Source organism: Rana temporaria, chromosome 3 (assembly GCF_905171775.1).
Source record: "Rana temporaria chromosome 3, aRanTem1.1, whole genome shotgun sequence".
NCBI lineage: Eukaryota > Metazoa > Chordata > Amphibia > Anura > Ranidae > Rana > Rana temporaria.
Genome location: NC_053491.1, coordinates 453,910,028 through 453,935,771, shown reverse-complemented (window position 1 = coordinate 453,935,771; position 25,744 = coordinate 453,910,028). Strand labels below are relative to the sequence as shown.

At 44.7% G+C, this 25,744-nt stretch overlaps 5 non-coding genes across 5 annotated transcripts; all 5 read left to right on the top strand.

Moving 5' to 3' along the window:
• Positions 1 to 7,140: 7,140 nt before the first annotated feature.
• Positions 7,141 to 7,214, top strand: TRNAI-AAU. The gene has a single exon. It is a non-coding gene; the product is annotated as a tRNA-Ile (tRNA).
• Positions 7,215 to 18,148: 10,934 nt separating this feature from the next.
• On the top strand, positions 18,149 to 18,280 carry LOC120934166. Its single transcript, XR_005748315.1, has one exon. It is a non-coding gene; the product is annotated as a U8 small nucleolar RNA (small nucleolar RNA).
• A 615-nt stretch (positions 18,281 to 18,895) lies between these two features.
• Positions 18,896 to 19,027, top strand: LOC120934154. Its single transcript, XR_005748304.1, has one exon. It is a non-coding gene; the product is annotated as a U8 small nucleolar RNA (small nucleolar RNA).
• Positions 19,028 to 23,020: 3,993 nt separating this feature from the next.
• LOC120934167 lies at positions 23,021 to 23,152 on the top strand. Its single transcript, XR_005748316.1, has one exon. It is a non-coding gene; the product is annotated as a U8 small nucleolar RNA (small nucleolar RNA).
• Positions 23,153 to 23,775: 623 nt separating this feature from the next.
• Positions 23,776 to 23,907, top strand: LOC120934164. Its single transcript, XR_005748313.1, has one exon. It is a non-coding gene; the product is annotated as a U8 small nucleolar RNA (small nucleolar RNA).
• Positions 23,908 to 25,744: the final 1,837 nt, after the last annotated feature.

Here is a 25,744-nt window from a genome sequence, read left to right as displayed (position 1 = left end):
AGCTTTCTTTTGGTGGTATTCGATCACCTCTGCGGTTTTTATTTTTTGCGCTATAAACAAAAAAGAACGACAATTTTGAAAAAAATACAATATTTTTTACTTGTTGCTATAATAAATATCCCAATTTTTTTTTTAAAAAAAATCATTTTTTTCAGTCTAGGCCGATACGTACTCTACATATTTTTGGTAAAAAAAAAAAAAAAAATCGGAATAATCGACTGGTTTGCGAAAAATTATAGCGCCTACAAAATAGGGGACAGAATTATTGTTTTTTATTATTTTTTTTTTACTAGTAATGGCGGCGATCTGCGATTTTTATTGAGACGGCGACATTATGGCGGTACATCGGACACTTTTGACACATTTTTGGCACCATTCACATTTATACTGCGATCAGTGCTATAAATATTCACTAATTACTGTATAAATGTGACTGGCATTGAAGGGGTTAACACTAGGGTTGAGGAAGGGGTTAAATGTGTATACTGCTTAGTGTTCTAACTGTGGGGGAAGGGGGGTGACTGGGGAGGTGACCGATCTGTGTCCCTATGTACAAGAGACACAGATGGGTCTCCTCTCTCCCTGACAGCACGCTGTTTACATATGAGAGCATCTCTCATTGGCCGCACAGATCGCCTACTGAACGGCTACTCTGATTGGCCGTTCACGGCGATCTGTGATTGGCTGTGTCCAAGGGACACGGCCAGCACAGAGTTTCCCCGCTGCGCGCTCGGGAGCGCGCGGGGAACGAGCAAAGGGGCGGACGTCAATTGACGTCCACTTGGATTTTCAGGTCCGCGCTGTAGCCGTCATTCGGCTATAGCGCGGGCCTCAAGAAGTTAATGCAACAGATGTTAATACCCTAAAAAAAAACGCTTGTTGACGCATTCGCGCTTATGCAATGTGCCACACCAGAGAAGTGTGAACCCAGCAAAAAAAAAATGTAAACGACAATAAATACGTTTTCTCTATAGATGCACTTAAAATGTATCTAAAGTCAACGGACCAGATTCACAAAGCACTAACGCCGACGTATAACAAGATACGCCGACGTAAGTGCAAATGTGCGCCGTCGCATCTGTGCGCCAGACCAACAAAATAAGATGCGCCTAAAAATAGGCTTCGTCCCGCCGATGTAACTTGCCTACGCCGGCGTAGGGTGGGCGCACATTTAGGCTGGACGCATGGTGGCGTTCCCATTGATTAGCCATTCAAATATGCAAATGAGTAAAATACGGCAATTCACGAACATGCGTGCGCCCGACGCAGTGTGCGTAAGTTGTATGTCCGGTGTAAAGTTATTCCCCATAAAGGAGGCGCAACCTAGCAGCAGACATGCAAAGGTCTGCACCAGTGAACACAAGCCGGCGTATTTTACGTTGGACGTGTCTGGCTGGGCGTAGGTTACGTTCACGCCGTATGCAGTGATCCGGCGTAGTTTAGGCAGTTGTTCTGACATGGTTGTGAGCATGCGCATGGGGATGCGTCCACATCTTGGCGCATGCGCAGTTCGTGATACGTATCTGTCTGGCGCTCGGCCCATCATTTGCATAGGGTCACGCCTCATTTGCATGGCTCACGCCCACTTCCACCTGCGCCAGCGTACGCCTTCGAAACCCAGCGCAGCGTTGGGAGCACTGGCTTGGTGAATTCCATGCTTGCCTCTCTGCGCTGTGTTGGTGTAGCGTACATTGTTTGCGCTACGGCAGCGTAATGTGCGCCCGCTCTCTGTGAATCTGGGCCAACTTTTTTCTTCTTTTGGATAAAGCAGTAAATAGAGTTTGCCTATATATTATTGTATACGCTTAGTGATTACCAGGTGACACTTTTATCTTCTTCTCTATATCAGGGTAGTCAATATGCAGTCCGGTGTCTTCTCCTTTTCTGTGCACAGTACTGATAACCAATTTTGGTACAGCTATTAAATCGAATAAAATACACTGGGTCATGAACAGGTTAGATTCACAGATTTTATTAACCACTTGCTTACTGGGCACATATACCCCCTTCCTGCCCAGAAGAAATTTCAGCTTTAACTGACAATTGCGCGGTCGTGCGACGTGGCTCCCAAACAAAATTGACGTCCTTTTTTCCCCATAAATAGAGCTTTCTTTTGGTGGTATTTGATCACCTCTGCGGTTTTTATTTTTTGCGCTATAAACAAAAAAATAGCGACAATTTTGAAAAATACACAATTTTTTTTACTTTTTGCTATAATAAATATCCCAATTTATTTTTTTTAACTATTTTTTTTCTCAGTTTAGGCCGGTATGTATTCATCTACATATTTTTGGTAAGAAAAGAAAGAAAAAATCTCAATAAGCTTATAGTGATTGGTTTGCGCAAAAGTTATAGCGCCTACAAAATAGGGGACAGAATTATGAAAAAAAAATATTATTTTTTTTTTTACTTGTTATGGCGGCGATCTGCGATTTTTATTGGGACTGCGACATTATGGCGGACACATCGGACACTTTTGACACATTTTTGGGACCATTCACATTTATACAGCGTTCAGTGCTATAAATATGCACCGATTACTGTATAAATGTGACTGGCGGGGAAGGGGTTAACACTAGGGGGCAAGGAAGGGGTTAAATGTGTTCCCTACTAGTGATTCTAACTGTGGGGGAAGGGGACTGACTGGGGGAGGTGACCAATCTGTGTCCCTATGTACAAGGGACACAGCATCGGTCTCCTCTCCCTGAAAGGACGTGGATCTGTGTGTATATACACGCACAGATCCACGTCCTTGTCTGTGTAACGGCCGATCGCGGGTACCTGGTGGACATTGCGGCCGCCAGGCACGCGCATCCGCACCGAAGTGACGCGCCGGACACGCGCACGCTCCTCAGTGGCCGGAGCATCCGAGGATGTCAATAGATGTCCTCCCGGCATTTGAGAGCCACCTTGTGGCCGTCTTTTGCCTATGGCCGGGGCTCCATAGAAAGTCCATGCAGAAGACAAGTCTCCCTTAGCGGTCTCATTATGGTGCTATGTGTCTCCCAGGCTGAGCCCAGTACTGGTTATAATCAGTGAGGTTATGCCATACCTGGTCCTCCTTGTGGTGGAATGTGCATGATAGGTAGAGGATGATGTGAGTGATTACACTGCATTACCCCTGTTTCACCACTAGGAGGAGTGCACTGTTCTGATTTTGATACCAGTTGTTTTTATACACTGATCAGCCTCAAGGCTGGATTCACACTTATGCAGTTTTAGTGCTTGCAGATTTGCACTACAGAACGTGTTCCTGCACCTGTTTTCTGAGAAAAAAAGCTCTGCTGACAAGTAAAGTGAATAATATTGATTATCTCCTGAGGCCTGGTTCACACCTACAGGTGAAACTCAAAAAATTTGAATATCGTGCAAAAGTTCATTTATTTCACTAATGCAACTTAAAAGGTGAAACATATATGAGAGACTTGTTACATGCAAAGCAAGATAGTCCAAGCCGTGATTTGTCATAACTGTGATGATTATGGCTTACAGCTCATGAGAACCCCAAATCCACAATCTCAGAAAATTAGAATATTACATGCAATCAATAAAACAAGGATTGTATATAGAACAATATTGAACCTCTGAAAAGTAGAAGCATGCATATGTACTCAGTACTTGGTTTGGGCCCCTCAATGCGGCGTGGCATGGAAGAGATCACCCTGTGGCACTGCTGAGGTGTTATGGTAGACTAGGAGGCTTCAATAGCGGCCTTCAGCTCTTCTGCATTGTTCGGTCTCATGTCTCTCATCTTTCTCATGGCAATGCCCCATAGATTCTCTATCATAGATTCTCTATGGGTTTCAGGTCAGGCGAGTTTGCTGGCCAATCAAGCACAGTAATCCCACGGTCATGTGACCAGGTTTTGGTGCTTTTGGCAGTGTGGGGAGGTGCCAAGTCCTGCTGGAAAATGAAGTCAGCATCCCCATAGAGCTCGTCTGCGGAAGGAAGCATGAAGTGCTCCAAAATCTCCTGGTAGATGGCTGCGGTGCCCCCGGACTTAATGAAGCACAGAGGACCAACATCAGCAGATGACACGGCTCCCCAAATCACCACAGACTGTGGAAACTTCACATTGGACTTCAAGCATCTTGCAGTGTGTTCCTCTCCATTCTTCCTCCATACTCCGGCTCCTTGGTTTCCAAATCAGATGCAGAATTTGCTCTCATCAGAAAAGAGGACTTTGGACCACTGAGAACAGACCAGGTCTGTTTTTCTTTAGCCCAGGTAAGACGCTTCTGACGTTGTTTGTTGTTCAGGAGTGGCTTGACAAGAGGAATACGACATCAGAAGCCCATGTTTAGGATCCGTCTTTGTGTGGTGGCTCTTGATGCACTGACTCCAGTCTCAGTCCACTCCTTGTGAAAGTCCCCAACACTTTTGAATTGCCTTTTCCTGACAATCCTCTCCAGGCTGCGGTCATCCCTGCTGCTTGTGCACCTTTTTCTTCCACACTTTTCCCTTCCACATAACTTTCTATTAATGTGCTTTTATACAGCACTTTGGGAACATCCATCTTCTTTTGCAATTACCTTTTGAGGTTTTCCCTCCTTATGGAAGGTGTCAATGATGGTTTTCTGCACAACTGTCAGGTCAGCAGTCTTTCCCATGATTGTGATTCCTACTGAACCAGACAGAGACCGTTTAAAGGCTCAGGATCCCTTTGTAGGTGTTATGGCTTAATTATCTGATTAGAGTGGGACACTTTGAGCCTAGAATATTACACCTTTTCACAATATTCTAATTTTCTGAGATTTTCTGAGATTTTCTGAGATTGTGGATTTGGGGTTTTCATGATCTGTAAGCCATAATCATCACAATTATGACAAATCACGGCTTGAACTATCTTGCTTTGCATGTAATGAGTCTCTCTCATATATTGGTTTCACCATTTAAGTTGCATTAGTGAAATAAATTAACTTTTGCACGATATTCTACGTTTTCGAGTTTCACCTGTATGCATTTTTCAGTTGTGCAGGAACACTCTACAATCTATGTAACATGGTCTCCTATGGGTCACATTCACATCTCTGCGTTTTCCACCAGTGCTTTTTTTGGAAAGGGTCAGGGACTTTTTTTTTCACAGTAAGTTGGGTTTTGGTAAAAAAAAAAAAAATGCAATGGAAACGCATCTAAATGCATTCCTGCTGTGTTTTTTTTCTGGTTTCTCCCACATATACAAAAAATGGTCCACTGCCCTCACCTATAACTGGCCTTTGCAGTAAGTAGCATTGGAGGGCAACGCATATCAAACAAATGCCAAGGAAAAATCCTTGGAAAAATTCCAAGCTCTACTTACCAACCAGCCTGCAACCAACCAGATCAACCTGTCTAACAGTATGTGTTTAAAAACAGGGGTGGGCTTTAAGGAGGGGTGGACTCCCTCCAATCCATCTGCCTTCATCTATCTCATCAGAATGCACGTGCTTCCACTTTGGTGCCTCTAAAGCCTCGTAAACACAATCGATCGGATTTTCCGAAAACAACTGTGTGATGGAAGGATTTTGTCTGATAATCCGACCGTCTGTATGCTCCATCGGACAATTGTTGTCGGAATTTCCGACAACAAATGTTGGATAGCCATGCTCTCAATGTGTGCCGTCGTATTATCTGATCGCAGAGGCGGCTCTCTAATTAGGCGGCCGCCTTAGGCCTCGTCCCCACAGGGGCCTCACGGCCCCCCAATTTGCCTAAAGAATTGGTTAGAGAAAATTCTATAAACGGTGAGTTCATAGAATTTAAAACTCTTAATATATGCAATTAAGACCCAGATTCACAGAGAGTACGGCGCACATTACGCCGCCGTAGAATAACCACTGTACACTACGCCAACGCAGCGCAGAGAGGCAAGCATGGAATTTAGCAAGTCGGTGCTCCCAATGCTGCGCCAGCGCGGCGTGGGTTTCTAAGGCGTAAACCGGCGTAGGTGGAAGTGGGCGTGACCCATGCAAATGAGGCGTGACCCCATGCAAATGATGGGCCGAGCGCCAGACAGATACGTAACGTGACGTGGACGCATCCCCCTGCGCCTGCTCACAACCACGTCGGAACAACTGCCTTAATTACGCCGGATCACTGCGTACGGCGTGAATGTAACCTACGCCCAGCCAGACACGTCCAACGTAAACTACGCCGGCTTGTGTTCCCTGGTGCAGACCTTTGCATGTCTGCTGCTGGGTTGCACCTCCTTTATGGGGAATAACTTTACGCACAACTTACGCGCACCTCGCGTAGTCTGCGTTGGGCGCACGTACGTTCGTGAATCGCCGTATTTCCCTCATTTGCATATTTAAATGGCTAATCAATGGGAGCACCACCATGCGTCCAGCGTAAATGTGCGCCCACACTATGCCGGCGTAGGCAAGTTACGTCGGCGGGGTGAAGCCTGTTTTTTTTGGCGCATTTTAGTTTGTCGGTCTTGCGCACAGAAACACAAGGATGCAGATTTGCACTTACGTTGGCGTAACTTGTTATACGTCGGCATAAGTGCTTTGTGAATCTGGGCCTAAGAGTTTCGCCAAATTAGGTGGTCTCCTTAGGCCTCGTCCCCACAGGGGCCTTGCAGCCGCCTAATTTGCCTAAAGAATTAATTAGAGAAAATTCTATAAATGGTGAATTAATAGACTTTAAAACTCTTAATATATGCTATTCATACAGTTCATTTTTATCGCTTGAATTATTTTTCCCATTATGAATGTGAATGGGGCCTCGTGTTTCAGATTTGCCTAGGGCCTCACAAAGCCTTGAGCCGTCTCTGTCCGATCGTGTGCACACAAGTCCGTCAGAAAGAAAATCAAAAGTACAAACACGCATGCTCCGAACCAATGCTAGCCATAACACAACATTAGCAGAAGAAGTTGCCCAAAGGGTGGCGCTAAAGAGCAGAAAAAACATGTAGTTTTGTTTGTGTTGGCTGAAAAAGTCCTGCCGTCTGTATGCATCACGGCCAACGCCCTTCGCACAAAATTCCAGGGATTTGTCCGATGGGAATCCGATCACATGTACGAGGCTTTATACGTTAGATTCATACAGACGGGTGCATAAAAGGACTTGTATTGAAGTATACAGAAACAGTTCACCATAGAACTCGGAGGAAAGGCTTTGTATAAGAAAGGTGCAGGCAGCAGATTGCTTCCACGTGGCCGGTTAGCTCAGTTGGTTAGAGCGTGGTGCTAATAACGCCAAGGTCGCGGGTTCGATCCCCGTACGGGCCACAAATACCTTTTTATTTTTTCATAAATATGTTCACAATCATGATATCACTCATTTATTTTAAATAACGCTTTCACTGTTAAAGACGAATGACCAAATGAAAAATAGATTTGGATTTGCTACAGAAAACAGCAAGCCAGATATGTGACGTATAACAGGCACATCATTGCAGTTACACATACTGACCAGCAGAGGGGTTGGTGAGCTCTCTTGTTCCAGCACTTGTATTGAACGGCTTTCTTATGCTTATCGAATCTGTAAAAATCTCCCCATACACATGACAATCTGATTGTACAATCTCCGTTAGATCTACCATTAATTGTGTAGCACAGAAGCCGGCCTGATTGCATTATTTTTAAAGAAAATAAATAAATATTTCAAGATATCATTTCCAGAACTGCAAGTTAATACATAACTTATTAGGCAAAGTTTACATTTGTGCTTCTGTCATGCATTTTCCTGTATTGTTTTTATGCCTTTTTTTTCTGTATTGTTTTCATGCTTTTTTTTATTGTTTTTATGCTTTTTTTTCTGTATTGTTTTTATGCTTTTTTTTTCTGTATTATTTTAATTTTTTTATTTTTTCTGTATTGTTTTTATGCTTTTTTTCTGTATTGTTTTTATGCTTTTTTTTCTGTATTATTGTTATGCTTTTTTTTCTGTGTTGTTTTTATGCTTTTTTTCTGTATTGTTTTTGTGCTTTTTTTCTGTATTGTTTTTATGCTTCTTTTTCTGTATTGTTTTTATGCTTTTTTTTTCTGTTATGTTTTTATGCTTTTTTTCTGTATTTTTTTATGCTTTTTTTCTGTATTGTTTTTATGCTTTTTTTCTGTATTGTTTTTATGCTTTTTTTTCTGTATTGTTTTTATGCTTTTTTTTCTGTATTGTTTTTATGCTTTTTTTTCTGTATTGTTTTTATGCTTTTTTTCTGTATTGTTTTTATGCTTTCTTTTCTGTATTGTTTTTATGCTTTTTTTCTGTATTGTTTTTATGCTTTCTTTTCTGTATTGTTTTTATGCATCTTCCATGCACCTCTATTGAAGTCTATGGTGCTAAAAATGCGTCTTCGCACCAATAGAAGCGCCTGCTTCTTTTTAACAAGTCGCTTTTACAGGGGGGAGGGGCTCACATCTGTGGATCTTGTATTTTATTGTAAGGTCCGTATTAAAAGCTAAACTCCAGATGTGTGTTGTACGGGGCCTATGTAAGTATGCAGAGCTCATGCTTGAAGGGCCGCTGAGACTGAGAAGATGTAGTAGTTGCCGTTACTACACTGATCACCGTAATCTTACAGGCAGTGGGGGCTGGTGTTTTATTTGGGGGGGCGGCAAACAACCCCACCCATCCGCTCTAGGTAGGTAATTTGGTCAGGGCACTCCCCCCCAGTCGGTCATCAAGCCCAGCACTTACCCCTTATCTAGGTTGTGGGCTCCTATGGGCATCTGCTCCTGTGTCCCCTCCTCCTTTTCTGCAGCACGGCGGCTTCCACCGTGCGTCTCCTCCTTCCTCCTCCTCAGCGCAAAATAGGAACTACTGTCCTTTCAGCTAATCGGGTGATGGGTCTCAAGACCCGCTTCCTGATTGGCCAGGAGGAGGATCAGTGTGGCGATAGTCAATATTCATTCGCTATTGTCACACAACTGGGTGGGTTCGGGGCGCAGTGCTCTGCCCCCCCGAGCCCACCCTTTTTTAAAGTCTATTAACCACTTCCCGACCGCCTCATGTACATATACGTTGGCAGAATGGCACGGACAGGCACATCAACGTACCTGTACGTGCCTGCCTAGACGTGGGTCGGGGGTCCGATCGGGACCCCCCCCCGGTACTTGCGGCGGTCGGGTTCCCTCGGGGAGCGATCCGGGGGGACGACGCCGCTCCGTCGCGATCACTCCCCGGAGCTGAAGAACGGGGAGAGCCGTATGTAAACACGGCTTCCCCGTGCTTCACTGTGGCGGCGTAGAGATCGAGTGATCCCTTATATAAGGGAGACTCGATCGATGACGTCAGTCCTACAGTCACACCCCCCTACAGTTGTAAACACACACTAAGTGAACACTAACTCCTACAGCGCCCCCTGTGGTTAACTCCCAAACTGCAACTGTCATTTTCACAGTAAACAATGCAATTTAAATGCATTTTTTGCTGTGAAAATGACAATGGTCCCAAAAATGTGTCAAAATTGTCCGAAGTGTCCGCCATAATGTCGCAGTCACGAAAAAAATCGCTGATCGCCGCCATTAGTAGTAAAAAAAAAAAAAAATTATAAAAATGCAATAAAACTATCCCCTATTTTGTAAACGCTATACATTTTGCGCAAACCAATCGATAAACACTTATTGCGATTTTTTTTACCAAAAATAGGTAGAAGAATACGTATCGGCCTAAACTGAGGGAAAAAAAATTTTGATATGTTTTTGGGGGATATTTATTATAGCAAAAAGTAAAAAATATTGCATTTTTTTCAAAATTGTCGCTCTATTTTTGTTTATAGTGCAAAAAAATAAAAACCGCAGAGGTGATCAAATACCACCAAAAGAAAGCTCTATTTGTGGGGAAAAAAGGACGCCAATTTTGTTTGGGAGCCACATCGCACGACCGCGCAATTGTCTGTTAAAGCGACGCAGTGCCGAATTGTAAAAACCCCTTGGGTCATTTAGCTGCATATTGGTCCGGTCCTTAAGTGGTTAAAGTGGTTGTAAACCCTTTACAACCACTTTAACCTACAGGTAAGCCAATATTAAAGCTTATCTGTAGGTGCTTGAAATATCTCCTAAACCTCCATGGTTTAGGAGATATTTACTACAATCACGGGCCTCGCTGTCTATGGAGAATGCGGCGAAGACAAGCAGCGCAGGCGCACTGTAGTGTGCCGTTCCTCATTGAGGCAGTGCCGTCCACTGCCGGCTCCAGCGCGCATGCACGGGAGTGACGTCATTGCGGCTCCGGCCAATCTGCCCGGGCGTTGGAAGAGGATGGCTGCGGGGCTTCGATCGGAGGTGAGTATTACATAATGAGCTAGAATGCAATGCATACTAGCTCATTATGCCTTTGTCTTGCAGGTGGTGTTTTTTTTTCTGGGTTTACTTTCTCTTTAATGCCTCTGGCTCTACTCACATGCTTCAAAACTCCTCCACCCCCCATTGGAATCCATGATCTGGCACCCTGCATGGAGATCAGGGGGCTGGACGCAAGAATAGGGGGGGGGGGCAGCGCCCCTAATGAACGGGCTGGCGCTGCTTCCGGGTCCTGTGCCGAGCTTTTATTCTGCATAGTGGCCACAGGGGGTTGATACTTGGCACTGACACCATTCATAGAACACCTTGGCCCAGATTCTTGTAGGAGTTACGCCGGCGTATCTCCAGATATGCCGTCGTAACTCTAAAATGTGAGGCGTCGTATCGATGCGCCTGATTCTTAGAATCAGTTACGCATAGATTTGTCTTAGATCTGACCGACGTAAGTCTCTTACGCCGTCGTATCTAAGTTGCATATTTACGCTGGCCGCTAGATGGCGCTTCCGTCGATTTACGCGTCGAATATGGTAATGAGCTAGTTACGCCGATTCTCAAACGTACGTGCACCCGGCGCATTTTTTTACGTCGTTTCCGTAAGGCTTTTTTGGGCGTAAAGTTACCCCTGCTCTATGAGGCGTACATGAGGCGTACCAATCTTAGGTATGGACGTCGGAACAGCGTCAAATTTTTCACGTTTTACGTTGTTTGCGTAAGTCGTCCGTGAATGCGGCTGGACGTAAGTTACGATCACGTCGACTAGGCATTGAGCGGGCGCAATTTAATTTGAAAATTCGACGTGATACTGAGCATGCGCGCGCATGCACCGTTCGATAAAAGCGTCATTTACGTGGGGGTCACATAACATTTACATACAACACGCCCCCTACCAGCCTAGTTTGAATTAGGCGGGCTTACGCCGTATCAGATACACTACGCCGCCGTAACTTAGAGCGCAAGATGTTTCTGAATACGGGACCTGCCGCTCTAAGTTACGGCGGCGTAGTGTATCTGAGATACGCTATGCCCACCTAAAGATAGGCGTTTTTCTGAGAATCTGTGCCCTTGTCTTTTTTTAATGAATGAACGAGGTGGAGATCTTTACGTTCCCCACCGCTCGTCTCCTCCTCATCCAATCAGAGAATGGCTTGTATTCACTGAATAAAATACAAGGTATTCTGTGAATGGTGGCTGTGCCGAATAACTGGAGGGAAATGCTAAATGCAGATACTGGGGTAGATTCAGGTAGCAATTGCGTCTGCGTAACCATAGTTACGCAGCGCAATTGCTTACTTGCGCCGGCGTTTCGAATGCTCCTGATTCAGGAACCTCGTTACGCCGACTGCAGCCTAAGATATGCCTGGCATAAGGCTCTTATGCCGTCATATCTTAGGCTGCATTCTTACGCAGGCCGCTAGGTGGCGTTCCCGTAGTGGTCAGCGTAGAGTATGCAAATTGCATACTATGCCGATTCACAACCGTACACGCTCCCTGCGTACGCAGTTTACGTCGTTTGCGTACGTCGGTTTTTGCGTAAGGCTGCCCCTGCTATTAGCAGGGGCAGCCAATGCTACGTATACCCGTCGTTCCCGCGTCGCGTTTTCGAAAAATTACATTGTTTGCGTAAGTGAATCGTGAATGGCGCTGGATGCCATTCACGTTCACTTTGAAGCAAATGACGTCCACGCCCCCTACAGGATCATTTAAATAGCGCGCTCTTACGCTGGGCATTTTTCAGGAGCGCCCACGCAATTTACTGCTCCGTGAATCAAGTGTAGCGCAGGAAATTTACGGAGGCGCAGCGGCAAAACGGTGCGCTGCGCCTCCGTAAGAAATGGGCAAATGTACCTGAATCTACCCCACTGAGACTTACACCCGGCATACAGGACAAGAGAAGTAGTACTGTGCAAAGTCCATACATACAGTGCTGATTTTTTGCATTGACCTATTGTACCATCCATAGACCCAGTCGGTCCTGACTGTATGTTCACCTGCTGACTCAGCACCATCCACAGGCAGCTTAACTCTTCATTCTTCAATAAAACACTGAAGTTGAACACAATTGTATTTACCTACATAATCCATACATACAGAATAAGGACAGAGAATTGCTCCGATTTCAGGGTTTCGCACAGCTGGAGGGTAAAATGATTTCATACAAGTGAAGGTCTTTTTTTATTGGCAGGGATTAGTTTAATAATAAGCCCGATGGAGGGATTTGTCTATAACAGAAGGTTCTATTTTCTGCCCTGTGGGAACCGAGTGTATTGTTACTAAAAGTAGAAGAGATTATCGAACTTGCTGCGACCTCCCCACCCCCTCCCTGTGTGTATATAGAGGGGATCCGCATGCCGCACAGCGCACGTACCATCCCGCCATAAAACCGCAGGGATAGAAAGCTTTCATTAAATGTGTGATGATAAAAAATAAGCCGTACGGTTTTTATTATCCGCTGCAAGTGGCGTGTTTTCGTCATATGGCGCTAATCTGAGTCTATTTGTGTCTGGGGGCCGCCTGTGAAAGATCAGCTTTTATTATTATGGGATCAGGATGGAGGGTGGGAGGCTTGTTACAGATCATCTTATCTGCATGGAGTGTGTAGCGGGACATATAATGAACATATGACCTGATTCACTAGATAACCATCACAGGGCCAATCTCTAAATACACAGTTGGGTCTGTTTTTTCTGCCAAACGATTTGTAATTCTGTCCATCCAGTCCTAAGATTTATACAGCTCCGTCAGACAGTTTAGCAAGGTTCCCTCACTATTCTATGCTGTGGTTAAGCAATAAAAATTGGTCCGCTTCCCACCTCCAGCCTGTGACTGGCGCCCCTCTTCTCACTTTGCTGTCTTCTCCTGCTAGCACACCTGATTGGCTCCTAGTGCGGCCCCTCCCTCTCACAGTCTGATCTCGGCTGTACAGGGTTTTTTTAGAGGCTAGAGGTAAATTATTTATATGAATTACATTTAAAGTGGAACTACAAGAAGATATAAAAGGCACAATTCAATAGTTCTATGTAGTTCTAAATTCATTACTTTTAAAGGAAAGTGATAGTGAAGTGAAAGTTTTTTTTTTAACTCCCTTATAAAAAAAAAAAATCCCCCTATATGTAAAAAAAGAAACTCCCCCATATATAAAAAATGTATTCCTCCATATATAAAAAACTCCCCTCATATATTAAAAATGGAATCACCCGATATATAAAAAGAAACTCCCCCATATATAAAAAATGTATTCCTCCATATATAAAAAACTCCCCTCATATATTAAAAATGGAATCACCCGATATATAAAAAAAACTCCCCCATATATAAAAAAATAACTCCCTATATATACAAAATTCCTTCCACTGACACCAATGATGGGACACTATTCCTCCCAATGATACCAGTGACGGGACACTATTCCTCCCACTGACACCAATGATGGGACACTATTCTTCCCAATGATGCCAGTGACGGGACACTATTCCTCCCACTGACACCAATGATGGGACACTATTCCTCCCACTGACACCAGTGATGGGACACTATTCTTCCCACTGACACCAGTGATGGAACACTATTCCTCCCACTGACACCAGTGATGGGACACTATTCTTCCCACTGACACCAGTTATGGGACACTATTCCTCCCACTGACACCAGTGACAGGATACTATTCCTCAACTGACACCAGTGACAGGATACTATTCCTCAACTGACACCAGTGACAGGACACTATTCCTCCCACTGACACCAATAATGGGACACTATTCCTCCCACTGACACCAATAATGGGACACTATTCCTCCCACTGACACCAATAATGGGACACTATTCTTCCCACTGACACCAATGAACGACGACTCCGACGACCAATTATTGTGCCCACAAACATAAAATACATACAGTACAACCTGAAAGAAAAAGCACATGCCGCAAAGAACAAACCAAAAAAATGATTACACAGGAAAATTACTTACTTCTTCTAAAGACTCTGTTTATCCTCTCCAGTTGCTCCGGCTCTCTTAATTTCAGGTCAGATCACCTTTTCCTGAGTTGCTCTTTGGTCCTGCGTTCCCCAAATTTCTGGTGGAGACTCCTTCACCACTTTCTCCATTATTTCGGCCTTCGCTTTGTTGGGATACCTGTGAGGGCCATGTTTGGCATCATAGTCCTCCCTCCTTAACCACTTCCCGACCTCCTCATGTACATTTACGTCGGCAGAATGGCACGGACAGGCACAATCACGTACCTGTACGTCCTCTGCTAGACGTGGGTGGGGGGTCCGATCGGGACCCCCCCAGGTACATGCGGAGGTCGGGTCCGCTCAGGGAGCGATCCGGGACGAGGGCGCGGCTATTTGTTTATAGCCGCTCCGTCGCGATCGCTCCCCGGAGCTGAAGAACGGGGAGAGCCGTGTGTAAACACGGCTTCCCCGTGCTTCACTGTGGCGGCGCATCGATCGGGTGACCCCCTTTATAGGGGAGACTCGATCGATGACGTCATTCCTACAGCCACACCCCCCTACACTAGTAAACACATACACAGTGATCCCTAAATGTTACAGCGCCCCCTGTGTTTAACTCCCAAACTGCAACTGTCATTTTCACAATAAACAATGCAATTTAAATGCATTTTTTGCTGTGAAAATGACAATGGTCCCAAAAATGTGTCAAAATTGTCCGAAGTGTCCGCCATAATGTCGCAGTCATGAAAAAAATCGCTGATCGCCGCCATTACTATTAAAAAAAATAAATAAATAAAAATGCAAAAAAACTATCCCCTATTTTGTAAACGCTATAAATTTTGCGCAAACCAACCGATAAACGATTATTGCAATTTTTTTTACCAAAAATAGGTAGAAGAATACGTATCGGCCTAAACTGAGGGAAAAAAAAAATGTTATATATGTTTTTGGGGGATATTTATTACAGCAAAAAGTAAAAAATATTGCATTTTTTTTCAAAATTGTCGCTCTATTTTTGTTTATAGCGCAAAAAATAAAAACCACAGAGGTGATCAAATACCACCAAAAGAAAGCTCTATTTGTGGGGAAAAAAGGACGCCAATTTTGTTTGGGAGCCACGTCGCACGACCGCGCAATTGTCTGTTAAAGCGACGCAGTCCCGAACTGTAAAAACCCCTTGGGTCTTTCGCCAGCATATTGGTCCGGGGCTTAAGTGGTTAAGATGGTCACCATCTCCACCATCTCCTGAAAGGACATGTTTGAGGCCTTGTACCTCCACCTGGTTCTTGTGTCTGCTTGGGCCTGGCCTGCCTCCTGGCTATAGTTTGCCGTAGTATGCATGTCCTGCATGTCCTCCATAGTTGTTCCTCATTAAACAAGAGAGAAGGGGCGGGGAAATAACTAGACCGAACTTTAGGGGTGGGGTAACGTGCGGAGTCTGTGGAAGAAGGCGAAAGTAACGATCGTGTCATACGATGGTACGTTACTATATTTTGGACGTTATTAGTGATCAGTGGCTAAGTTTGTGGGCTAGATATGGTGATAAAGCTTATTCGTAGTAGTGGCTTGACTGACATTAGGTTTTTTCTTTTAATTAGGACTTGCAGAAATAATGGAGGCCTTCAAAGAACCAGATTTCCTGACAGAATTTATACAAAGATGGAAGGATCTGCCTGTACTGTGGCAAACTAAAAACAAACAAAATAAAAACAAAGAAGCCAGGAAGAAAGCAAAGGAGACCCTGCTTGCATTTGTAAAGACAAGGGTCCCCAACGCCACAACCGACACTGTGAAACAAAAAATAAATTCCATTAGGGGCACCTACAAGACCCAACGGGTACAAGTCCTGGCCTCAATGAGATCTGGGGCTGCAGCTGACAGCATCTACAAGCCAAACCTGTGGTACTATGGTCAACTGCAGTTCCTGGACGACCACATTGAGTCCAGGCCATCCCTGTCTACCCTTCCCCCAAGAGATCGCTCCCGTCTTTCCTGCAGTCAATCCTCCAGTCTTCCCTGCAGGCAAGAGCAGCCAACCTCGGAGGAAGAGCAAGAGTTCCTGGAGGATCCAGATTGTGAGCCATGGAGCCAGGTATTGCATTTTGGTAAACATTTGGGGGAATCAAAGTATAATAATGATGTCAAATTGATGTTACTAGTGTTCCAAATTTAAAAGGATTGAACAAAAAGTGTTGAACATATCAATAGACAGTAGTGGCAAAACATGATGGGGACAAGATTGAAAAATTGCTGGGGTCAGAATGATTGTGTGTAATTTTCTGTTACGCCATCAGGGGGGTACAGGCAATACACCTGTAAGGGGCCCCGGATGACAACCCCCCTTTTTGGTAATAATCAATTTTTATAAAAATATATATTTTTTCCTAATTTTCTCATTTGGGTAAAGGCCCCCCGCTTCTCTATTTCACGCGGCAGCAAACCCCCCTGCTCCAGGGGGCCCATGTCTGAAGCTGTGTAAGGGGCCCCATAATTCTGGATGGCGGCCCTGTGTGTAATATATATTAGCATTCCATTTGCATCTGTCATGATATTAAAAATGTGTGTGATTTTTGAAGACAACAAATAAACAATGTACCTTTTTTTTATACACAGACAGAGCAAAGCCAGGAGGAGGGGCCTGCCACCCCACAGGGAGCCAGGGGGAGGCAGGCCCCACAGGGAGCCAGGGGAGGCAGGCCCCACAGGGAGCCAGGGGGAGGCAGGCACCACAGGGAGCCAGGGGAAGCAGACCCCACAGGGAGCCAGGGGGAGGCAGGCCCAACTGCAAGGCAGGAGGTGGCAGAGCCCACTGGGAGCCAGGAGGTGGCAGGCCCCAGTGGGAGACAGGAGGCACGCCGGTGTGATACAATCTCCCGGATCTCTCCTCTCTGCACTCCCGTGAAAAGGGCCAGGAGGCTTATACAAATGGAGTTGGAGACACAGGCCCTGCTTCGCAAAGCAACTGCGGCCATCCGAGAGCCACCCACAGAAGAAGAGGGTTTTGCAGCGCTCATCGCAGCCAAGCTCCATAATCTGGAGCGGGGCCAGCGTGTGTGCTGTGAAACCCTCATCTTTAAGGCCATAAACATGGCCACACTGGGGCAGCTCGATGACGACATCGACATTGTGAGGATTGCTCCTCCTGTACTTGCTCCTGCTCCCTCTCCTGCTCCTGCTCCTGCTCCTCCTCTTCCTGAGCCTGCTCTGGCTCCTGCCACAACCTCGCCTCCAGGAACCCAGCCTCCGAGGTCTCGGTCTGCAGGGAAGACTGCAGGGAAGAATGCAGGGAAGAAGACTACCAAGTCCAAGCGATGAGATGGTGCTAATGTTTTTTTTTTTTGGGCTCACAGCCTTGATTGATGGCTTTGTGGACCCTTGTCTTAACAAATGCAAGGTCATCGGTCTGGGACGACAGACCGACAACCCCAGTCCAGTGGTGTCTGTTTCTTAAGCACCCCTCCCCAGCATGCACAGTGGGACGATCACCCCCACTGATTGGCTGTCGAGGGGGACACCCAATACACCCTGACTCTGCTGCTGCCATCCTAGGCTTGGAGTGATAACAACACCCCCAGGCGAACATTGGTGGTTACTCCCAGCACAGCCATACCTGAAACAGAGGCTAAATTTAGTCAAAATTACACATGCTTGAGTCAACTAACACTCAGACCCCCTATAAATTTAAAGCAGCGCCTGCCCGACAGGAGAAGTCCGCTACATAACAATTTCTCTGCATCCTCTGGCGTGTCACTTCCTGCATGCAGATATCACACAGGAATCATGGGAAAGGAATCCTGGGTCATCTATATTAGATCAGTTTGAATTGTATTAAAAGGAATAGACTCAAAAAAGGGTACATTTTTAATTTTGGAAAATAAAAGAAATAATAAAGCCTAAAAGTAAATAATGTCTCCCTGAGCTGAGTGATGATGTCATAATATTGGGTGTTATGTGAGATCATTACATTGTATTGTCAGTGAGGTCAATCCTTACCTGTTCCTCCTTATGGAGAAACAGAAGTGATGAATGGAGGAGGATGAGTGCTGATTACACAATCTCCCCCACTGCCTTGAATGACAACTCAGGGTGGTGCGATTCTGACAACCACAATTTTCAGTAGTTTAATAGCAGAATTATCTTACTGATTAATAAATAGAATAAGGCTGTGTTCATGCTTCTGTAGTATGGGAACTGCAGCAATTCCTGTGTAGGTGCCCAAATTGCAGGCAGTTCTTTGCCGACTGCTTCGGGTGTTAACATAAAGTTAATGACACCTCAAAATCGGTTTGCAGAACGCAGTGCGAGCTGTGAAATCGGATGCAATGGAGTCGCATGAGTGTGAAAATCCGATTTCAGCATTCCCACCATTTTTGTGCGAATGCGATGCGATTTTAGCCCTTTCTGTATAGCTGAATTTGCATCGCATGTGATGTGCAAAGCAATGTGGTTCGAACTACATGCGATATCTGGCAACACATAAGTGTTGAACCGGCCAGGTAAAAGAGTTATTTTTTTTTCTTTTTGCCTGGGTCATTTATATTAGATCAATTTGAATTGTATTAAAAGGAATAGACTCAAAAAAGTGTAAAAGTGTAAAAAGGGGGAATGTTTAATTTTGGAAAATAAAATAAATAATAAAGCCTAACAGTAATAATGTCTCCCTGAGCTAAGTGATGATGTCATAATATTGGGTGTTATGTGTGATCATTACATTGTATTGTCAGTGAGGTCAATCCTTACCTGTTCCTCCTTATGGAGAAACAGAAATGATGAATGGAGGAGGATGAGTGCTGATTACACAATCTCCCCCACTGCCTTGAATGACAACTCAGGGTGGTGCAATTCTGACACCAATCACTGACAACCATGATTTTCATTGGGTTAATAGCAGAATGTTTCTACTGATTAATAAATAGAATAAGGCCGGGTTCATGCCGGTGTGATGTGGGAACAGCAGCAATTGCTGTGTGGGTACTGAAATCACAGGCATTTACTTGCCAACTGCTTCAGGTGTTAACATGAAGTTAATGACACCTCCAAATCGGTTTGCAGAACGCAGCGCAAACTGTGATATCGGATGGATTTGAGTCGCATGACTGTGAAAATCCGATTCCAGCATTCGCACAAAAATTGTGCGAATGCTGGAATCGGATTTTCACAGCTGATCCCGCGCATAGACTCTGCAGACTTGATTGGGACCCCCGCACCGAGCGGCCTGTAAACATCCAGACAGAGCCTATATTCAACGCATGGAGTCCTAGTGCCGGGTAGGCACCCACCAAAGTAAGGGGCCAATCAGCCATTTCTGTTTTTTACATTTTAATAAAGCAATAATGCACTATTAGCTCTCTTTTGTTTTTGTGGATGAATTCCCAGGATATCATTGGTCCAAACATCATAACAGTCTGAATAGCTGGTGAATAGGTTGCAGGCACTCAAACCTGCTCAGCTTTGCAGACCTTTCTTTTTAATTAAAGAGGTCCACGCTTTCCGGTAAGAGCATTACTTGACCAGAGCACATCGGGTGAAGTTTTAACAGATGGTGGTGGCTGCAATATTACTTACTTTTCATCACATGATTAACAATTTGCTTTCCTTGGAAAGACCACCTTATATGGACTGCATTTTGTAGTGTTTATTTAGATACACCCAATCATCCATTCACTTTATTGTTATACTCTCACGAACAATTGAGAATATTATTTTGGCATTTAATTCACTGTACCTGTTTTATATTGATTTATTTTTCAGTATTGATATACAGCTCATGTTGTGTTTCTGTCACTGGAGTGTTTAATTTTATTTAACCTATCACGCCTACCGTTGGGTCCCTCCCAGTGAGGGTGTCCTAACAGCTAGGTAACAATCCCACTAGCGCCCTCTTTCACACATTTATCCCTTGCTGCTTATCCCTCCACTGATAATCCAGCCGCAGAGCATGCTATCCAAGCCATGCTACTTTCTCTGCAGCCCGATTTTCAACGTCATCTGACAGTTTCCATTAACCACTTAAATGACCAGATTGCTAACCTGGAGGAACGCACGGATCACATTGAACAGCACCTTTACACTGCCATTAAAGCCCATAATGACATAGTGGATATCCAGGATGAGCAAGCCGCAACCATTCGCATGATGCGCCTGAAAATCGCAGACCTTGAGGACCGCTCTTGGCGGAACAATATTAAAATTAAGGGGTACCTGAATCCCTTCCCCCTCTGAAATAGTCTCTTATCTACATCAAATCTTCCACAAACTGATTCCTTCTCTCAGGGCTAATGATATGCTCATTGACCGGGCTCACAGAATCCACACTTCTAGAGACATTCTGGCCTGAGTGCATTTTTCTTGCACCAAAGAAAATATTATACGTGTAGCAAGAAACATGCGCTTCCTCCCAGTGCCCTTTACCAAAATCTCATTGTATAATGATATCTCAGCGGACACCTCACAAAATATTCATCCTCCAGCGCTAAAGTTTGGAAATAGGGCATGCTATCCACCCCCTTCCCCATAACCATGGAACCCATCAGGGGTGCCCCTTGGCACCCCTAATCTTTGCACTGGTCATCGAACCCAAGCCATACGCTCACACCCCCACATTACAGGGCTGACAGTAGGACAAGTATCCCACAAGATTGGCCTATACGCTGACGACATCATCATTAGGCTCACTTTTGAGCCCCTCAAATCAATACCCCCATTATGTGAATTGCTCGAAAGTTTCAGTCCCCTTCTCTATGTATAAATTGAACCACTCGAAATCTGCAATGTAAGGAGTCTCCATCCCCCCATGCCTAAAGACAGAGATCTCTAAAATCTCCCTTTTTTCCTGGGCTCCCAATTCATCATTTACTTACCTGGGCATTCAGTTAACCTCTCCTTCTACAATGTTCTTTTGTACTAACTTTTTGTTGCTATGTCAGAAGCTACAAAATGTATCTAAATCACTGTCTATGGTAAAAACCTCTTGGGCGGGCCGCATAGCCCTGTCCAAGATGTCTTTGCTACCACATATATTGTACTTCTTTAGGACTCTCCCGCTAACCATCTTGCAATCGGACCTAACCAAGCTTTACAAACTCCTCAACCACTTTATATGGGCTGCACGGAAACCCTACATCAAAAATGCCCTCCTCACCATACCACAAAAATTTGCAGGGTTTGGAGCCCCCAACCTTAAGCTCTACTACAAGGCGACCATCCTAGACCAAGCGAAAAAATGGTGGTCTGGAGAATCCGGAGCTTCCTGGCTTCAAGTAGAAACTTCAGCGCTTCTCCACCATCCCTCCTTGGTATTAACAGCTGAATGGCTAGGATTCCCTCCAGCCCGTTCTTTCCTTCCCACCATAAATGCTACAGTTTCGACATGGAAAGCCATACAACTCTCTAGTGGTCTTCACCTCAAGTATTGGCTCACATTCCGCTTACAGCCCTTCAACTCCTCTCTCCTGACCTCCCTCTACAGCAATGGACTACAGCTCGCCTCCACAACATTGGAGATCTTTTTCAGGGCCAACAACTCCAATCTTTCCAGTACCTCTCTCACCACTATGGTATCCCTAACAAGGACTTCTATTTGTACCTCAGAATACGACATGTCCTCTCAAACATTTGCTTTACACCTCAATCACAAACTAAGGACGTCATCACTTTCTTCCACCTAAATCTCCCCAAGCTCCGAGGTATATCCCACTTTTATGATCTGCTTTCAGGCCCCCTCAAAAAGGAAAAGTTCTCAGCCATGACTTACTGGGAAACCACCCTACAAATTTCAATACCTACCTCCCTCTGGCACTAGGCAATTTGCGCTTCCACTAGCTTTTTCAGGAACATTTCTCACTGGGAAACAATGATGAAACTCTTGTACCGCTGGTACCACACACCCATAAGACTGGCTCGCATCTTCCCGATTCAATCACAGAAATGCTGGAGAAACTGCCATATTGATGGTGATGTTCTCCATATAAGGTGGGAATGCCCCTCCATTGTTCCATATTGGAGGAGCATTTTCACTCTCATTTGTGATGTTACCAAAACTCCTAATGCACTGGTCGCGCAGATGGCTCTCTTCGGTTTAGGACTCTCGGCATGGCCCGACTCTGGAAACAGACCTCTTCTCCCACCCTTGGTATGGCCATTGACATAATCAATGTCAATGCTCATATGGAATACCTCTTTGCCAAAATACATATGAATATTGAAAAATTCCACCGACAATGGCAGTTCTGGTTATCAGACCCCAGAGCACAACTAAGTACCTAGCCTGCTGCCTAGTCAACCCTTAATTAGCTGTCGCACTTCCCCACAACATCTATTATATTTTACCTTTAGACCGTATAGAGCCATCCGGTTTTTATGGCTTTCTACTAACAAAATCATATTGATCAGCTATACCCTTGACACAAAAAAGCTGGTCTACCCTTTCCATCCCTATATACTCCCTCTCACCTCAGTCTCTGTTCCCCCCTCAGGGTACCCCCCTAAGAGAATGGTTAATGGCATTTCTAACCCAACATTCCTTTTTGTTGAAAAGTACAATACAACCTGTTCCCGCTCTTCTTCTATGTACATATATATTCTCATGTATTCACGTTTCAAAGGAAGCGGGCCCCACCTGCTTCAATTTCATATGCATTGTTTTACTCTTTGTATGTTAAAAGCCAAATTTCAATAAAAGAATATTGGGGAAAAAAGTGAATAGACTCAAAAAAATGTAAAAAGGGTGAATTTTTAATTTTGGTAAATAAAATAAATAATAAAGCCTAAAAGTAAATAATGTCTCCCTGAGCTGAGAGATGATGTCATAATATTGGGTGTTATGTGAGAGCGTTACATTGTATTGTCAGTGAGGTCAATCCTTACCTGTTCCTTCTTATGGAGAAACAGAAATGATGAATGGAGGAGGATGAGTGCTGATTACACAATCTCCCCCACTGCCTTGAATGACAACTCAGGGTGGTGAGATTCTGATACCAATCACTGACAACCATGATTTTCATTAGTTTAATAGCAGAATAATTCTACTGATTAATATATAGAATAAGGCTGTGTTCATGCTTCTGTAGTATGGGAACTGCAGCAATTCCTGTGTAGGTACCCAAATTGCAGGTAGTTCTTTGCCAACTGCTTCGGGTGTTAACATAAAGTTAATGACACCTCCAAATCGGTTTGCAGAACGCAGTGCGAGCTGTGAAATCGGATGCAATGGAGTCGCATGAGTGTGAAAATCCGATTTCAGCATTCCCACCATTTTTGTGCGAATGCGATGCGATTTCAGCCCTTTCTGTATAGCTGAATTTGCATCGCATGTGATGTGCAAAGCAATGTGGTGCGAATTACATGCGATATCTGGCAACACATAAGTGTTGAACCGGCCAGGTAAAAGGGTTATTTTTTTAATTTTTTTTTGCCTGGGTCATTTATATTAGATCAATTTGAATTGTATTAAAAGGAATAGACTCAAAAAAGTGTAAAACGGGGGAATTTTTAATTTTGGAAAATAAAATAAATAATAAAGCCTAACAGTAATAATGTCTCCCTGAGCTGAGTGATGATGTCATAATATTGGGTGTTGTGTGAGATCATTACATTGTATTGTCAGTGAGGTCAATCCTTACCTGTTCCTCCTTATGGAGAAACAGAAATGATGAATGGAGGAGGATGAGTGCTGATTACACAATCTCCCCCACTGCCTTGAATGACAACTCAGGGTGGTGAGATTCTGACACCAATCACTGATAACCATGATTTTCATTGGGTTAATAGCAGAATGTTTCTACTGATTAATTAATAGAATAAGTCCAGGTTCATGCCGGTGTGATGTGGGAACTGCAGCAATTGCTGTGTGGGTACTGAAATCACAGGCATTAACTTGCCAACTGCTTCAGGTGTTAACATGAAGTTAATGACACCTCCAAATCGGTTTGCAGAACGCAGCGCAAACTGTGATATCGGATGGATTTGAGTCGCATGAGTGTGAAAATCCGATTCCAGCATTCGCACAATTTTTGTGCGAATGCGATGCGATTTCAGCCGTTCAAACTGTAGGGCTGAATTTGCATCGCATGTGATGTGCACAGCAATGTGGTGCAAACACATAAGTGTTAAACCGGCCAGGTAAAAGGGTTATTTTTAAAAAAATGTTTGCCTGTGTCATTTAAATTAGATCAGTTTGAATTGTATTAAAATGAATAGACTTGCAGGGGGGGCGTGACCTGGCCGAGAGTAAAGATGGCCGCTTGACTCACAGGCTCTGCTCTTCCACCTCTCCATACAGACACTCCAGCCTTCCCAGTGCCAGAAACAGACCTCCAGACCAGAGGACAAAGCCCAGGACACCCTCCGTATTATGCCCAACAGGAAATCCTATGCCAAGGGAACCTGCCGGCTGGATTTCTATATGCAGCCCATACAAGCTGCAGACAAAGATGGCGCCGACCGGGAATGTGGAGACCTGGCGCTGCAGCAAAGCCAGACTGCTTCTCCCTCAGCTGAGCTCCCCTCATGCGAGATGGAGGAACTGGAGGAAACACAACCAGCTACAGCACCCTCCCCAGGGGACAGAGGTAAATGGACAGCAGACTCTCTGGATCTCTCTCCTACCAAACAGCCCCCTGTGAAAAAGCACAGCAGTGCTGGGACCTCTAGTTCCATACCAGAGCTCCAGTCTTCTCATTCCCTTGCTGCTTATCCCTCCACTGATAATCCAGCCTCAGAGCATGCTATCCAAGCCATGCTACTTTCTCTGCAGCCCGATTTTTAACGTCATCTGACAGTTTCCATTAACCACCTAAATGACCAGATTGCTAACCTGGAGGAATGCACAGATCACATTGAACAGCACCTTTACACTGCCATTAAAGCCCATAATAACATAGTGGATATCCAGGATGAGCAAGCCGCAACCATTCGCATGATGCGCCTGAAAATCGCAGACCTCGAGGACCGCTCTAGGCGGAACAATATTAAAATTAGGGGGGTACCTGAATCCCTTCCCCCCTCTGAAATGGTCTCTTATCCACATCAAATCTTCCGCAAATTGATCCCTTCTCTCACGGCTAATGATGTGCTCATTGACCAGGCTCACAGAATCCACACTCCTAGAGACATTCTGGCCCGAGTGCATTTTTCTCGCACCAAAGAAAATATTATGCGTGTACCAAGAAACATGCGCTTCCTCCCAGTGCTCTTTACCAAAATCTCATTGTATAATGATATTCTCTACCATCCCTCCTTGGTATTAACAGCTGTGTGGCTAGGATCCCATCCAGCCCGTTCTTTCCTTCCCACCATAAATGCTACAGTTTCGACATGGAAAGCCGTACAACAACTCTCTAGTGGCCTTCCCCCTTAAGTATTGTCTCACATTCTGCTTACAGCCCTTCAACTCCTCTCTCCTGACCTCCCTCTACAGCAATGGACTACAGCTCGCCTCCACAACATTGGAGATTTTTTCCAGGGCCAACAACTCCAATCTTTCCAGTACCTCTCTCACCACTATGGTATCCCTAACAAGGACTTCTATTTGTACCTCAGAATACAACATATCCTCTCAAACATCTGC